This window comes from Geotrypetes seraphini, chromosome 2 (genome assembly GCF_902459505.1).
Source record: "Geotrypetes seraphini chromosome 2, aGeoSer1.1, whole genome shotgun sequence".
Lineage (NCBI taxonomy): Eukaryota > Metazoa > Chordata > Amphibia > Gymnophiona > Dermophiidae > Geotrypetes > Geotrypetes seraphini.
The window spans coordinates 151,439,344-151,457,191 of record NC_047085.1 but is presented as its reverse complement, the minus strand read 5'-3'; positions in this window follow the sequence as shown (position 1 = coordinate 151,457,191).

The window sequence follows — 17,848 nt, the reverse complement described above, 5'->3', positions numbered from 1 at the left end:
CCTTCAGGTTTGTATCACCTGGTATCCTTGCAGCATTTAGAACACAAACAATAGTCAGTTCCCAGCTTTCTGCCTCCAACAGAAAAAAATCTAGTTCTTAATGTAAAGCTTTCTTCAAACACAAAAAACTTTCCAGCCTTGTCTTAAGGTAGTACACATTCCACATTTTCTCCCAGCTGCCATAACAGGAAAAGATCAGCTTGTTTTCATGCTTTCAATAATGGGCTGCTCTGTTTCCTTTATCTCCATATCATGTGCAAAGTCTTCATCAGCTAACTCGATGTCCTGCCCAAACACAGTTTCACCACTTTGTGACCTCTATATCACCCACCTCTGCCTGGTCTGGTAGCCAGGAGGTAGACTGTGGCTTCTTAATTCCTTGGGCTGGAAATCTGTGACTGGCAACCGGCTGACTGGCTCTGGCTTGTTGGGTTGGGAGCCGGTGTGTAATCTGAGGCTGGTGCTCCAACTGCTTCTGGAGCTGGCTTCCCTGCTTTGAGAAAGTTACTCCCTTTTCTCTCACTGCAGGAAGCTGATTAATCCTCCCTGCAGGTCTGTTGGAGTAGCCTGCTCTCACAGAGCTCCTCACCTGGCCTCAACCAATTTGGGACTGATTGGAAGTGGCTTGTATTCCAGTCCTGCTCTTTCCTGCCCCTGGCTCTAGGCCTGCTGGGAAATGTAGTCTTTCCACTTGTTTCTTTATAACTGGCTTAGGTAAAGCTAAACCAGATCTGCCTGCTTTAGGCAGGGCTTTAGGAAGTTTCAGTGTTGGAAGGCTTGGCTTATAAGTATTCCTAGGGGCTGCTTTGAGACTCTCCGTAGCCGGTTTAGGAATACTTGCAAGGGTTTTAACCCTATTTCCCTTCTCTGGCAAGGCTTCCTTACTAGGAGCAGGGGAGACCCTGTGACAATACCCACTATCTGCAGTAAGGCCTTAGCCAAGTGGAAGGCCAGGGCCTTAGCCAAAAGTTTACCATCAAGGTTAAGCAAGGAGATAGGTCTGTAATTGGTCACTAACATCTGATTTTTTCCAGTCTTGGGAAGAACTACCATTAATGCTTCAGCCATCGTTCCAGAGATATGTCTTGCAGTTAGAACAGCCTGATATAAACGTAACAAGAGAGGAAGCAAGCTATCATGAAAAGATTTAAAGAACTCTACCGTATACCGTATCACTTCCAGGCAATTTCTCATTTTGCAAAGACTTTAGTGCTGTCTGTAATTCTAATAACGTAAAGGGAGTCTCTAGGAGTTGTACCATTTGTTCAGTTAACTTTGACCCTTTTAGGGAGGCCAAAAATCCTTCCCAAGACAAAGTAGAATCATATTCTAAAGTATATAAATGCTGATAAAAATGCAAAAATTGATCCATGATATCTTGATTAACAAGAACCTTCCCCATATTATCCTGAATTGCTGATACCTTCTCTCTGTTTCTTTTAGTTTTAAGGTAGTTTGCTAAAACTCTCCCAGCTTTATCAGCGCCCGCATAATATAGTGAATTACATATAAAGAAATCTGTACACGCTCTATAAATCAAAACAGAATTATATTTATATTTTAATGCTATAAGCCGAGATAGCACAGCAGCATCCCAGTTTGAAACAAGCCGGGCTTCTAAGATGCCAATATCTCTCTCTAGGTTTGTCAGTTCAGCCTGAGTCATCTTATTCTTATAGGCTGAGAAGGCCTGTATGACCCCTAATAGTTGCCTTAAAGGCATCTCAAACAATTTCAGGTGCTACCTGCTCTGACTCATTCATTTGGAAAAATTCCTGTATCTTTAATTGAATCTCCTGAGAAAACTGAGGATCAGTAAGTAGGGCGTTATTAAATCGCTAAATGGGAGAAATATTAAACTCCACTGCTACCTGCAATGTAATCCGAATCCCGGCATGATCAGAGAGAAGGATATCATCTATTTCTGCTTGAAGAACTTGATAAAGCAAATGATTGGATATCAAGAAATAGTCAATCCTAGAGAAGGACTCATGAACCTGTGAACAAAATGTGAAATCTTGGCCTGTTAGGTGCAATAATCTTCAGATATCCCTAAGACCACAGACCTGCAAAAGCTGCAACATTCCCTTATCAGGCATACCAGAAACTCTGGCAGGTCTCTTGTCCAAAACTGAATCAAGGACAAAATTGAAGTCTCCTGCTACAATCAAATTAGAAATATAATTTTCCAAGATCATATTCTGTATATCCCTATAGAAGGAAACATTAAAGTTCAGGGCATAAAGATTCATAAGAGTTAGTGTTAGATCTTGTAACTTCATACTCAAATATATCCATTGCCCTCTAGGATCTGTATGTACATCCTCCACCTTACAGGTTATGGATTTACTAAAGAAAATCACCACACCTCCCTTCTTAGCCTCAGTTGCCGCATAAAAACAGTGCTTTACCCAGCCAGGCAGATTCAGTCGCACTGAAATAAGTCTCCTGAAGAAAATATACATCTGCCTTCTGACGTTTCAAAAACGCCTGAATCTTTTTACATTTAATAGGGTGGTTAAGGCCATTAACATTTAAGGAAAATAATTTAAGTGGCGTGAAACTCCCCCCTCCAAAAAAATCCAACTTTCAAACCCATTACTTGCCTCCATTGAAACCCCTGCCAGACACACTCATATCAGCCAACTCCATACACAGGATACCTTCCCTCCCCTTTTCCCCAATCCCCTCCCAAATAAACCCCTATCCTTCCTACCACTTATGATGAGCATGGACACAAGCAATAGGAACACAAGAACCAGTTCCCCCCTCTACTACCCCCCAAAATAAACTAAAAAAATATATAACCCCCTTCTTTACTAACACCTAGCATGGGTTTTAGTGCCGGCAGCGATGGTAACTACTCTGATGCTCATAGGAATTCTATGAGCATCAGAGCACTTACCGCCATGCCCGGGACTAAAACCCACACTACGTGCTAGTAAAGGAGAGGGTAAATTCCCCTCAGAATATTGCAACAAAATGTAAGAGCACAACAGGCACTTATAACAATTACCCTGCACACAAACTGTAGGTAGATTTATGGGTATAACAAAGTTACGTGCATATCTCGTTGCTAGGATACACCATAAACACCTTTCCGGATTCAGCAATCATTGCCTACTTATATGAAACAGAGACCAAGGCTATATGAAATATTTTATTATAGAAATAGAAAAATAGAATTCATAAGCCAGCAGCAAATTATAACTAATTGTTCACAAAATATCTGAATACATAAATGAAACTCAGTACATAATTATCACACAACACTTGCTAGATAAATGAGTAACTAGTTCTTACAAACTAGATAATTCCTTATAATAATAATTCCTGATTAGCAACAATCTAAAAATAGCTTATCACCCCAGGAACTTCACTTTCCTTGTCCCAAAGACTATAGAATTCTATCTAGTCCCAGCTGAGATTATAGATAATTTCCTTATTCTCACCATCAGTTTAGGCCTTGGCACAGAATCAGAGAGAAGGAAGTCGTCTTCTACTCAGGGCGGAAGATATGAATTCTCTTGATTAGGAACAAAAGTCCGTCGGTCACTGGAACAACTGTAAATTAGGTTGTCAGCACAGTTTCCTTTATGTGATGGAATCCAGATCTGTATAAAAGTCCAGTTTCTCTTTCTCAGGCAGAGAGTCACAAGAGGTAACTTATCAGTTCTTAATTATTAGAAGGTACCCCTGTAGAGGACAACTATGTTAAGATGCAAGCTCCCTCACACCTTAGCATAGACTATCTATTTAGTTAGGCACCTTTTCTTTGGTTATCGTCAGATGACCTCTCAGGACCAATCCAGAAACAGAACTTGGATGAATAGTCTTTCTGTGCAGAGTCTCGCACAGGCTGGGCAACAGAGGCACCTTCGTTAGATAAGAACAGCACAGGAGCAGTGCCTCCTCCATAATTTACACAGGCTGAGCATATAGGCATAGTCGGATGTCCTTGACTAGAATACAGTTCTGGTACATACCCAGAATGCATCAGGCATAAACAGCAAAGATGATTTTCTTCTTTCTCTTCTTGCAGACAATGGTTCATGCTGGAAATATAGTTCAGGCTTAGTGACGTCATAGAAACCTAACCTTCAGGTATAAAGAAGGAAACACCCCTACAAAACCAAAGGCAAGAATAACATAGCAGGTCCAGAATACATTTCTGACACTTAAGTCATAGAACCCAAATAATTATTAATATAATCTTGTAACATTTTAGGCTCATTGTAAATGGTTATTCTGTTCTGGAAGGTGACATGCATTATTGTCGGCTATATAAGACCATACTGAGCACTCATTTGCCAAAGTTGAGAATGCATAGACAAAAATTGTTTTCTTTGCCAAGCTGTATGTTTAGCATAATTCAGAACCAATGAAAGTTTGGCATCCTGACATTTGAGATCTGTGAGCCCCTTTGCCATGGATAAAATATCAAGGCCCTGTTTAAAGATAGAGCAGAACTTTGAAAATTAATGGTTGAGGCCTCCCTCACGATTCATCACTCGACTAGATACCTGATGGGCCCTTTCAAATTCCAAAGGAAACTTAAATTAGTGATTTAGCAATCTTGGTAGAAAGTCTTCCAAAAAATATAATGGTATTAGAGCCCTACATTCCCTCAGGAAGACCCAGGAGATGCACATTGTTTTGGTGGCTTCTATTATTAACTTCTTCTAACTCTCTTTAATTGTGCCAGAGTTTTACAATCCACTTGGCAATGCTGCAGCTCATCCTCCACACCAGAAACACGCTGTTCCAAGTGTTTAGTTCTGGTGTTACTTACTGTAAGCTGTTGAGAAAGAGACAATACCTCCGATTGCAAAGATGTAATTTTAGTCGCACTCTCTTAAACACATAAGAACATAAGAATAGCCTTACTGGGTCAGACCAATGGTCCATCAAGCCCAGTAACCCATTCTCACGGTGGACAATCCAGGTCCCTAATACCTGGTCAAAACCCAAGGAGAAGCAACATTCCATGCTATCAATCCAGGGCAAGCAGCGGCCTCCCTCATGTCCCTCTCAATAACAGACTAAGGACTTTTTCTCCATGAAATTGTCCAAACCTTTCTTAAAACCAGCTACGCTATCCACTCTTACCACAATCTCTGACAATACATTCCAGAGATTAACTATTCTCTGACTGAAAAAAATATTTCCTCCTATTAGTTTTAAAAGTATTTCCCTGTAACTTCATTGATTAATTTTTGATGGCGTAAAAAATTGATCCACTTGTACCCGTTCTACTTCACTCAGGATTTTGTAGACTTCAATTGTATCTTCCCTCAGCTGTCTCTTTTCCAAGATGAAGAGCCTTAACCTTTTTAATCTTTCCTCATATGAAAGGAGTTCCATCCCCTTTATCATCTTGGTCACTCTTCTTTGAACCTTTACTAATGCTGCTATATCTTTCTTGAGATAAGGAGATTAGAGATTTTATAACTTGAAGTTCCGCCATGACTGGATCATGAAGATCTGCAACATCACAGCCCAGCAGTAATTTCAATGGCATCAGAGGGTCCGGTTTATGCCTCTTAGCTCCACCCGCAGCTGCGAAAGCCACCTCTAATTTATTTTTATTTATTTACTTCAGATTAATAAGCAAATAAATGACTACAAGGGGGAAAATCATAGAGGGAGAGAGCCGTTAAATCACGTGCCCATTCTTCTGTGACACCAAGCTCCGCCCCATCTATGATTATTTTTATTTGAATATGATTATTTTTATTTGAATTTAATATATCACCTTTAATATATCACCTGTTTCTCTGGGTGCACATCTTGCTACCCTCAGCTATAAACAATGAGAGATTCCTGTCCAGAAGAGAGGTTCTGAAGTCTCACTGAATCACAACAATGCCTCCAAATTCTTTTGACATTTTGACTCTTACAGTGCATTTGCCCCTTAAAGTGTATTACAATGGCAATAATACATGCTATATTGTTGAACATACAGTTGTATTAGATACCATGGAATATACAGTAATTAGATGCAAATATATGCAAAACATTTCTTTACTATGTAATTGTTTTCATTATTTTGTTTTTATTGCTGAAATGATGTAGTTTTAGTAAACACTGGTGAATGCTCTGTAAATGATATACAGTAACAGGCTTTGTAATTGATGACAAATCTTTTTGCAATTCGTCTAGAACTCTTTGGTTAAATGGAATATAAATGTCCAAATTAAATTAAAATTTTATGTAAATTGAATAATGCAACTTGCATTGTTCCTGTAAAAGTATCACTAGCAAAAACCTGGTGGCATTTTTTTGTCTCAGGAGCACTGGGCCACATCTTAAAGGGACCAGTCAAATTACTGATGGCCCTGCCATTACAGCTTCCTTTCCAACACTACTTCTAACCCAAAGACCCCCCTTCTGATATCCCCTGCCCCAAAGACACCTGTCCTGATGCTTCTACCCAAATACAAGCTCTTCTCTTGATGTCTTTCACCCCAAAATTCCCCACCTAATCACTTAAAGCATCTCCAGGGTCTACTTTAAGTAATTCTTGGTGCCTGATGGAGTTGGGACAGGAGTAATCTCCAGTCACACCCATCCTTTGCCAGTATCAGGTTTAAAAAGGAGCCAGCAACAACTAGTAGTAGTACCATGAGACTACCACTAGGGGTCAACAGCACCAAAAAGTTTTTATATGGCAGCTTGACCACTAGCAATAGTACCACAAGATAACCACAATACAACCACAAGAGGTCACTGGTTCCATTTTGAAACTGGTACCAACAAGGAGCAGAAACAATTGGAGATTCACCCTATCCTGACCCCACAAGACACCAGGGATTACTTGGGGGAAGGGCCTATAAGAGGGTGGGGAGTTCTTTGGATAATTGGGAGTCCTTGGGATAAGGAAATATCAGGAGGGAAGTTGTATTCATGTGTAGCTTCAGGAGGGGGCATCTTCAATTCAGAAAGGATATTGGAATGGGGTCCTTGGAGAGGGAGACATTAGGAGAAGGACTTATATTTTGGGGAAAATGGATTGGGGGAATTGGGAATGGGGTTGTTATGGGGGAGGTATTGGCAGTTAGGCCATCCCCTTTAAAAGCAACCCAGGAGCTTTGGGTTGTGTTTTTAATGGCCTGATGCTCCTGAACAATATGAATAATCCTACTTGAAAAGTTGGGGTAGGATTGTACAGGTTAAGATGGCCAAACAGGTTGAAAAGGCAATGGCAAAAGCTGTAAGGATACTTAGGTGCATTGGAAAAGGAATGGCTGGTAGGAAAATAGAGGTACTGATGCCTCTGTATAAGACTCTGGTGAGATCTCACTTAGAATATTGTGTACAATTCTGGAGACTGCACCTTCTAAAAGATATAAACAGATTGGAGTCTGTCCAGAGGAAGGCTACTAAAATGGTGTGTGGTCTTCATCATAAGGCATATGGGGACAGACTTAAAGATCTCAATATGTATACTTTGGAGGAAAGGCGGGAGAGGGGAGATATGATAGAGATGTTTAAATACCCATGTGGTATAAATGCCCGTGAGGTGAGTCTCTCTCAATTAAGAGGAAAGTGAAAGGAGATAAATTCAGAAGTAACCTCAGAGAATACATTTTCACGGAAAGGGTGGTAGATGCTTGGAATGGCCTCCCAGTGAAGGTGGTGGAGACGAAAAGTGTATCTGAATTCAAGAAAGCTTGAGACAAGTATGTTGGATCTCTATGGGACAGGATGGGGAAGAAGATGGCATGGTTAGGCAGACTAGATAGGCCATATGATTTAATCTGCCTTCATTTTTCTGTTTCTATGTTTCAGTATCCTGAAGAAGCCTCTAGGAGTCTTTCAAGGATCCTAGTACACTCCTACTGGCAGAGGGCACAACATAAAAACCTGATGTAAAATATAAATAAAAATGTAAAAGAAATAAAAACAATACTTTTTAAGAAATTCCTAAATCAGCCCTAACTTCACCTACTATTAACAACGCCAAAATAGACAAAAATCTACCCTCACTACACCAGCAATAACAACTATGCTACTAATGTAACCTCCATTTACACACTTCCTGTAAACTGTATCTATCCTTGCCCGAAATTATCTATTTACCACCCTAATTTATCATCGGTTCCTCCATTGTAACCCAGTTTATAAATCTTTTGTAAGCCGCCTTGAACCGCAAGGTAAGGGCGGAATAGAAATCCCTAATGTAATGTAATGTAATAAAACCAAGGCTGGTGCACGAGTATTGGGTGCCTTTGGCAAACTTTCAACTTTATGCTCCCACTTCAGTTAACATTCAGGCCCCTAATCTGCCCCCTCCAAGACATCATGCTTATAAATAATGAGGGCAATTTCCAAAAGTCATTTACACAGATAAATGGGCTATTTGAAAATTGCTCCCTCTTCCTGTGGGTAAACATATGCAGTGATGGTTCGTTGACTTTGTGTGGCTGCCAAAATGCCTTGTTTTGCTTTGACTCTAGCTGCTGTTTGCCGCCCTAGGCAATCACCCGGTATTACCTAATGGTTGGGCCAGTCCAGCTTAAAACCTCCCCGTGGGAGGACATGGATTTGTTTAAGGCAGAAAAAGTAAAGGCCATGAGAGTTGTGGATAACAGAACTGAGGGACTGCAATTTAAAGGTTAACTTTTTACACTTTTGGTGTTATTTTCAATTCAGCATTAAGAGACAGCTAACTTGGACCTTTTTTAGACAGTTCTGTGAAAGAAAAAAAAAAAGTAAAAGCGTGGGAGGCAGGAAAGTAGAAACCTTTGACATAGTATCACTGAATCTCAGCCACTTCTCAGCATGTCTCTTTTTCCTGCCACTGTGCTGTATTGTGTTGTGCTTAGGGACATATGTAAAAGGATCCTCAGCACTGGGTCTCTCTTTCTGGGCCCGAAGTGTGGCTGCAGGAACATTCCAAAATAAAAAGGATATTAGGTATAGAGAAGCATGGTTCTGGGCCAATGATAGTCAAAACTCCCATTTAGTTCCCTTTGAAAGGCTATTAGCGCATTATTTTAATTTTGAGAACAGAGCAGGAAGATAGCAGAACAGTAGACAATAGAAAGGAAACAGTTCTTTGGTTTCTATTGTTCTTTACAGAAAATATACATGTCTTGTGACGTCTCAGGGTTTCTTAAAAACGTTGTTAGGAGTGCTGGCACAGAATGGCATGGAGGGTCCTAGCACTGAGAAAGTGAGCACTGCGGCGATAATCAGAAAATAGGAAGTAAAATGCTGATATAGTTTGAGCTTCACTATAGTCTGACATTACAGATTTTTATATCCACTCAATTTCAAATCATGCTGGGTAATGTTTTATTTTCTGAGTAGCCTTCTTTAAACTCCAGCCCATTCTAGGTTTCTTGCACCTTAACTGCTATTAAAGGGAAAGAACAATGTTGTGGTGCTGCAAGCATTAATTTATAACTAACCGGGACTTTGCCCTGCTGTTTTTATATAGAACATTTTACACTGAGAACCCTTGACAAATAAAGTAAGATGCCAAATAGTTAGAAAAGGGGAATTAAAAAAGCAAGTCATGCAGTATAAGTGCAGTAAGTAAAAATTAAACAATCAACAAACCATTTTGTAAGAAAAAGTGAGAGGAAAAGAAGGTCGCTTTGGTTCTGAAAAGTAGTAGCTGAGAAGGTAAGGAAAAAGAAATTAGCTTTCATAAACTACAAAAGATCATAGAAAAAAGACAGGCAAAAATATCTTAAAAAGTTAAGAGAAGCTGATCGAGTAAGGAAAGCAAAGATGCAAATGGAAGAAAAAATAGCAGACAGTAAAAAAAAGGAGGGGGGGAGCAAGACATTTATTTTAGATATGTTAGTGATAGGAGGAAGTGCAAGTATGAGCCGCCCAGAAGGTTTTTACCCTTGGTGCGGGATAGCAAGACATAAATAAACTTGGAAACTTGGAAAAGTGGCATTATGAGACTCAAAGGTAAAGGGGAGAAATATGTAGAAGCTGATAAAGAAAAGGCTGAATTGCTTAACAAATTTGTCCGTTCTGTGATCACAGCTGGAGTGCCAGGAGCAGGACTGCAGAAAACAAAAGCAAACAGGAACGGAGGTGTGGTAGACCCTGATCATTTTTCAGAGGATTATGTTTGTGAGGAGCTCGCTATACTAAAGGTGGACAAAGTGATAGGGCCAGATGGTGTACATCTGAGGGTACTGAGGGAATTTAGGGAAGTTCCAGTAGCACTGTTGGCTGACCTTTTTAATGCTTCTCTAGAGTTTGGAGTGGTGCCGGAGGACTGGAGAAGGGCGGATATTGTCCCTCGCCACAAAAGTGGAAGTAAAGAAGAAGTAAGGAACTACAGGCTAACTTCTGTGGTAAATAAACTGACTTCTGTGTTAAATAAATTAATGGAAATGCTTTTAAAACAGAGAATAGCGATGTTTCTGGAATCCAGTGGATTACAAGACCTGAGGCAACATGGATTCACAAGAGGCAGGACTTGTCAGACAAATTTGATCAGTTTCTTTGACTGGGTGACCAGATAATTGGAGAGAGGGCGCTAGATATGGTATATTTAGATTTTAGCAAAGCCTTTGACAGCATCCAACACAGGCATCTAATAAATAAATTCAGTGCTCTTGTTATGAGCCCCACAGTGATGGACTGGGTCAGGAACTGGTTGTGTGGAAGGCAACAGAGTATAGTGGTCAATGGAGATTGCATTTCAGCCTGCCTTTGGATTGGGGGGAAATTTTAGAGGCATACTGACCCACCAGATACATTTGGCCCTTTTTGAATGAGTGCTATCACCATATGAAGGGGGGCATTTAAAACAAATGTTAATTTATGTTGCCACAGTATTTTCTTTGAATTTGTAAAATTGCCCGAAGTTGTTATATCTTGTAACAAATCAATAAATTTATTTAAAAAAAAATTATGTTGCCACAGCCAGAAATGTGCAAAGATCCTGGCCGTGGTGAGGTGTATTCAATTTTTGTCATATTTAGATACAGATCCTGATAAGCCAGGAGTTCATCTACCGTATATCTGAAGTTAAGGTGTACAAAATGGCTGCTAACCAACAAAATGTTTTGCAGGTTACAACCCTGCCTCAATGTTTTTTTCTTTGATCCATGGTCAGAACTGAGGATTTAGCAAGGGGGCAATGTGACATCATCATCAATGTGTACCTAGATGACAGAATGTCACAAAAAAATAGGAATATGTGCTGACCATACTTTGGATTTGAACACATGATCTTTGGAAGGTGGAAGCAGTGCCTTTAACCGCCGAGCCACAGGTACTTTCTTTTAGGCAGGGGTTCCTGCCAAGTGAGATGATACCTTAGGACATCATAACCATCTCAGGGTAAAAATAAGTCCCTCTGGACCCTGGAAAGGGCAGAATGCAAATGTAAATGACAAAGTCCACAAACCATACTATCTTATGAGACCAAAAAGAAGCTGTTAAGATACCAGGCAGGGTTGTGGGGATTTGAACCCATGACCTGTGAAAGATGGAAGATATGCCTTTAATCACTGAGCCACAGGAGCTTTTGTTTAGGTAGAAGTTCCTATTATTTTTTAATAGCATTCTGCCAACTAGGTGCATATTGATGATGTCACAATGAGCATGCAAGATTGTGCATCAAACATATCCACTTGCTCTGAAGCACAGCCATTGTGAGTTGTGTATCTCTTTTTCTTTTCTTAACCTTTTGGAAATGAGGTTTAATATGCAATACAGTGCTCCCCCGCGAATTCATGGTTAGTGGTTGGCGGTCCCGATCATTCGCTGTATTTTCCGATCGCGAACCGCTGACCAGGAGAGGACAGATGAAGAGGCAGGAGAGGGCAACCGGAGCGCCAGCGAGTGAAGGAAATCACTCGCAGTATGCTCAGACCGCCTCTTCCTGTACTAAAGTCGGGCCTCACCAATCAGGAGCTGCTTTGACACGCAGGCAGCGCTCCGGCTGCTCTCTCCTGCCTCTCCCGCTGCCCTCTCCAGTCTCCCCCACAAAAAAACATATTCGCGGTTTTTCAAGATTTGTGGGGGGTTCCTGGAATGGAACCCCCGCGAATATCGGGGGAGTACTGTATATATATATTTTTTCCTGTGCTTTGCTTGAGTAATGTATTATTAAACATCTTTTTCTATTATTATCAAATAGGAGTCCTCTTTATCCCCAAAATAGAAGTTTAGTGTGCAATAAATATATATTTTTCATTTGCTTTGCATAAGTAATATATTATTAAACATATTTTGACCTTGATATCAACCTGGGGTCCTCTATACCCCCAAAATAAAAGCCCCATTCACCTATAAGTGGGTGCCTATGGCATGCCTAAGTGCCGCCTAAGTTTATCTACTTAACTCGCACCTACATAGCGCCCAACTCATGCTCAAAAATAAACCTGTTTTGCAACACCTATATTTTAGGCGTTCAGTAGATGTGTTTGGGTGCTGAGCAGCATGCGATTCTATAAATAGACATCCAAATCAAAGCCATTTCTATGCTACACCCACGCCTATTTTTTAAGCACAGCTTTTTCCATTGGGCGTCCATGAAATTGTGGATGTCTATTTGTAGAATCAGGTCCAGTGTTTGGATGTCTAAGTTCCAATTAATCCTTGTTAAAGTCATTAATTGGATTTATTATCCACTTTCTTTTGAAAATTCTCTTGTAAAATCCCAAATAGATTATGTTGCAATAAGCAAGGATACTCAATATCAAGGATTATACAAGCAATCTGAAGGATGTTAAATCAAAATATTTTTTAATAGTCCGAAGCTTCCACAATACGAAGAAGCATTTTTTGACTAAGTCATTATGCTCATCTAAGAACATAAGAACATAAGCAGTGCCTCCACTGGGTCAGACCAGAGGTCCATCGTGCCCAGCAGTCCGCACACGCGGTGGCCCAACAGGTCCAGGACTTGAACTGTAATCCTCTATCTATACCCCTCTATCCCCTTTTCCAGCAGGAAATTGTCCAATCCTTTCTTGAACCCCAGTACCGTACTCTGCCCTATTACGTCCTCTGGAAGCGCATTCCAGGTGTCCACCACACGTTGGGTAAAGAAGAACTTCCTAGCATTCGTTCTGAATCTGTCTCCTTTCAACTTTTCCGAGTGCCCTCTTGTTCTTTTATTATTCAAAAGTTTGAAGAATTTGTCCCTCTCTACTCTCTCTATGCCTTTCATGATCTTGTAAGTCTCTATCATATCCCCTCTAAGTCTCCTCTTCTCCAGGGAAAAAAGTCCCAGTTTTTCTAATCTCTCAGCGTATGAAAGATTTTCTATCCCTTTTATCAGACGTGTCGCTCTTCTCTGAACCCTCTCGAGTAACGCCATATCTTTCTTAAGGTACGGCGACCAATATTGGACGCAGTACTCCAGATGCGGACGCACCATCGCCTACAACAGCAGGATAACTTCTTTCGTTCTGGTTGTAATACCCTTCTTGATTATGCCTAGCATTCTATTTGCCTTCTTAGTGGCCGCTGCGCACTGTGCCGCCGGCTTCATTGTCATGTCCACCATTACTCCCAAGTCCCTTTCTTGGGTACTCTCCTTCAATAATATCCCTCCCATCGTATAGCTGCACCTCGGGTTTCTGCTTCCCACATGTAGTACTTTACATTTCTCAACGTTGAACTTCATCTGCCATCTCGTCGCCCATTCCCCTAGTTTGTTCAAGTCTCTTTGCAATTCTTTGCAGTCCTCTTTAGTCCGAGCTCCACTAAATAGTTTGGTGTCGTCCGCAAATTTTATTATCTCACACTTCGTCCCTGTTTCTAGATCATTTATGAAGTTAAAGTTCAAGTTTATTAATATTTGATGAATCGCTTAATCGGTTTGCTAAGCGATGTACAAAACTATAAAAAAGAATAGAAATACAAAACAAAACTAATCAAATAACAAAATATTTAACAAGACAAATGACAAATATTTAACGACAGGACAAACTTGAATTGAAGGGAGAGGAGGGGAAGTTACAACTTTTTCATTGCGAAGAAAAAACAAAAAGGGGAAGAAAAATAGCAACGGCCCAAGCACCGAGCCCTGCGGGACACCACTCGTGACCCTCCTCCAGTCCGAGTAGTGGCCCTTCACTCCCACCCTCTGTTTCCTACCCGCCAACCAGTTTCTGATCCATCTATGTACATCTCCTTCCACCCCATGGTTCTTCAGTTTCCGAAGTAGGCGTTCGTGGGGTACTTTGTCAAAGGCTTTTTGGAAGTCTAGATATATGATGTCTATGGGGTCACCTCTGTCCATCCGTTTGTTAATTCCTTCGAAGAAGTGCAATAAGTTAGTTAGGCACGATCTCCCCTTGCTGAAACCATGTTGGCTGGTTGTCAGAAGTTTGTTTCTTTCAAAATGTTCGTCGATGTTGTCTTTTATAAGTGCTTCCACCATTTTCCCTGGAACCGAGGTCAGACTCACCGGTCTGTAGTTTCCCGGGTCACCTCTTGATCCCTTTTTAAAGATGGGTGTAACATTGGCTATCTTCCAGTCCTCTGGAATCACACCTGTTTTCAGGGATAGATTGCAAATTTGCTGCAGTAGTTCCGCTATCTCCTCCTTTAGTTCCTTCAGAACCCTTGGATGGATTCCGTCTGGACCCGGGGATTTGTCAGTTTTTAGTTTTTCTAGCTGCCTGTGTACGTCTTCCAGGCTCACTTCCATGGATGTTAATTTTTCTGCTTGATCTCCCTTGAAGATTTGCTCAGGTTCCGGTATGTTGGATGTGTCTTCATTTGTAAATACAGACGAAAAGAACATGTTAAGTCTTTCTACTACTTCTTTCTCTTCCTTCACCACTCCCTTCCTGTCTCCATCGTCCAGTGGTCCCACCTCCTCCCTGGCTGGCTGCTTCCCTCTAACATATCTAAAGAACGGTTTGAAATTTCGAGCTTCCCTGGCTAGCCTCTCTTCATACTCTCTTTTGGCTTTTCAAACCACACGGTGACATTCTTTTGATACTTCCTGTGCTCTTTCCAGTTGTCCTCAGTTTTGTCCTTTTTCCATTTCCTGAATGAATATTTCTTATTGCCTATCGCTTCCTTCACTATTTTAGTTATCCACGCCAGGTCTTTTGTTCGACTCTTTTTGCACCCCTTTCTGAATCTGGGGATATACAGATTTTGCACCTCGCTCACAGTGTCCTTGAAAAAAGACCAGGCATGTTCTACCATTTGCCATTTTCTGGAAGTGTTCCTAAGTTTCTTCCTTACCATTTTCCTCATTGCTTCGTAGTTTCCTTTCCTGAAGTTGAAAGTTGTCACTATGGTTCTATTTCCTTTCGGTATTCCTACTTTGACCTTGATCATATTTTGATCGCTGTTTTCCAACGGTCCTACTATTTCCACTTCCTTTGCAGGTCCCTTTAACCCATTTAGGATTAGATCCAGAGTGGCATTTCCTCTCATCGGTTCTCTTACAAGCTGCTCCATGAAGCAATCTTGTATAGCCTCCAGGAATTCTGTCTCCCTAGCGCATTTTGAGCTTCCAAGACTCCAGTCTATCCCAGGATAGTTGAAGTCTCCCATAATAACCGTGTTACCGCTTTTGCATTCACGTTTCATCTCGTCTTCCATTTCTTCATCGATATCTCTGGTTTGCCCGGGTGGACGATAGTATAGATCCATCTTTATTTCAGGCCCTTTCTTTCCCAGTATTTTAACCCATAGCGATTCCAGATTGTTGGTTGTCTCTGCTTTGTCCATTTTTGTCGATTGTATGCTTTCTTTTATGTATAGGGCTATTCCACCTCCTTTCTGTCCTGACCTGTCCTGGCGATAGAGCTTGTACCCTGGCAGTGCTGTATCCCATTTGTTTTCTTCATTCCACCATGTTTCAGAGACTCCAATGATGTCTATGTCTTCTGCATTGGCCATGGATTCCAATTCCCCCATTTTGTTTCTTAGGCTCCTTGCATTAGTATATATGCAATTTAGATCCTGGTATTTTCTTGTCTTCATTTCCTTTCCCTGTGCTTCGGTCTTTAGTTTATTCTCTTGTGCTACAATACTTCTAACCTCCTCTTCTGTGTTAGTCAACTCCTGTAATTTGACCATTGTTTCTTCCCAGCCTTTTTTCCCTTTAGTATCTTCATGGGATACCTTCTTCCGAATCGTCGACACTTGGTCAACTGTCGGCTTTCCCCTTCTTCTTAGTTTAAAGCCTGTTCTACTCCTCTCCTGATGTTATTTGCTAGAAGTCTAGCTCCCGCCGCGCTCAGGTGCAGTCCATCTCTCCTGTAGAGCTTGCTCTTGCCCCAGAACGTTGTTCAGTTTCTCACGAAGTGGAATCCTTCTTCCTCACACCATTTCCTCATCCACACATTTATTGATTGTAGTTCCTTCTGTCTTTTCACATCTGCCCTCGGTACCGGTAGGATCTCTGAGAATGCTATCTTCTGGGTCCTCATCTTCAGCTTCCTTCCCAGAATCTTGAACTGTTCAATCAGCGTGCTTCTTCTGTAGTCTCTCCTGCTGATATCATTCGTCCCGATGTGGATCAATACTGTGGTCTCTTCCGTCTCCGCTCCGTCCAGGATCTTTCCAATTTTGTCTACGATGTCCTTGGTTCTTGCTCCTGGGAGGCAGGTCACCAGTCGATCCTCTCTCCCTCCTGCTACGTGGCTGTCCACATGCCTCAGGATCGAGTCTCCCACTAGGATTGCTGACTTTCCCTTCTTTAATTTTCGCTTCGGTCTCAGGTCAATGTCCTTGGAGTACTTCGCTGCTTCTTCTTCTATGTTTTCAATGTGCTTCACTGTTTCTTCTTCTAGGCATCGACCAGCCATTTTCTCCCCCTCGTGTGATGCTCCTCTGTGGGTGTCTTCTTTGAGGTCATCTGCTTCTTCTTCTCCTTTCCATGTTGGTGTTGGTGTAACTTCGTCTTCCATTTTAAGTTCGTTCTCTTCCACCCTCCTCCTGTAGGCTTCCTCAATGAATTTCTCGAGTTTCCTGACTTCCTCCTCAATGTGTCTCTCGTTCATGAAGTCTTCAGCTGTCCTGACTGGATCCTCAGTAGTGTAGAGTCCTTTTAGCTCCTGTATCTTGTCCTCTAGTCGCTTTACTTCCTTCTTCAAGCTTTTCAGCTCCTGACACCGACCGCATACATATGACTGTCTCCCCGAGGGGAGGTAGTCATACATATGAAAGTCTGTGCAGAACACTGGAAAGCTCATCTTCTGGTTTCCCTCTACTTTCATTGTCATTCCTGCTTTAAGATAACAGTTAGTGACCTGCTGATGTTATGTATGGTAGTGGCTTCTGTGTCTGCTTTGGGTCCTCTCTCTCACTCTCTCTGCCTGCTGCTGGTGTCCTCTCTCTTCCTCTGTTGCTGGTGTCCTCTCTGTCTTTTGCTTGTGTGTGCTGTCTTGGCTTTACCTTACCTGTGTGTGTGTGTTCCTTATGTGCCTGTCTCCCCTTTACCTTCTGTGCCTGCCGCTTCCTTACCTTGCAGGCTTTCCCTAGTGTCCTTGGTTGTGGTGACTTTGTCCTTTCTTGAGGCCCTTCGCAAAGGCGCTCTCGCTAAGGCGAGCGCCTTTGCCGCTCGCCTTCGCCGCACGCTGAACGGCTGAGCGCCATTAGCACCTCCCCTTTTAAGGGGTAGCTACTCTGGATGACGTCGGGGTTGGGCGGAGCTAACTCTCACCGCTGCCCCAGTCGATCCTGCCTCCTCCGCTCCTGCTGTTCTCTGGTTGTGTTTCTTTCTTTGTTTTGCTCCCCTGTTCTCCTCCTCTCGCTTCTCTGCCTCCTCTCTCTAACATAACTCCCAAAATTTTAATGGAGGCAGCAATCGGGTAATCCTGACCATTGAGATGAATTATCGTATCTTTGATTTTGTCATTTGGACTAGCAAGAAAAAAATTTAGTTTTT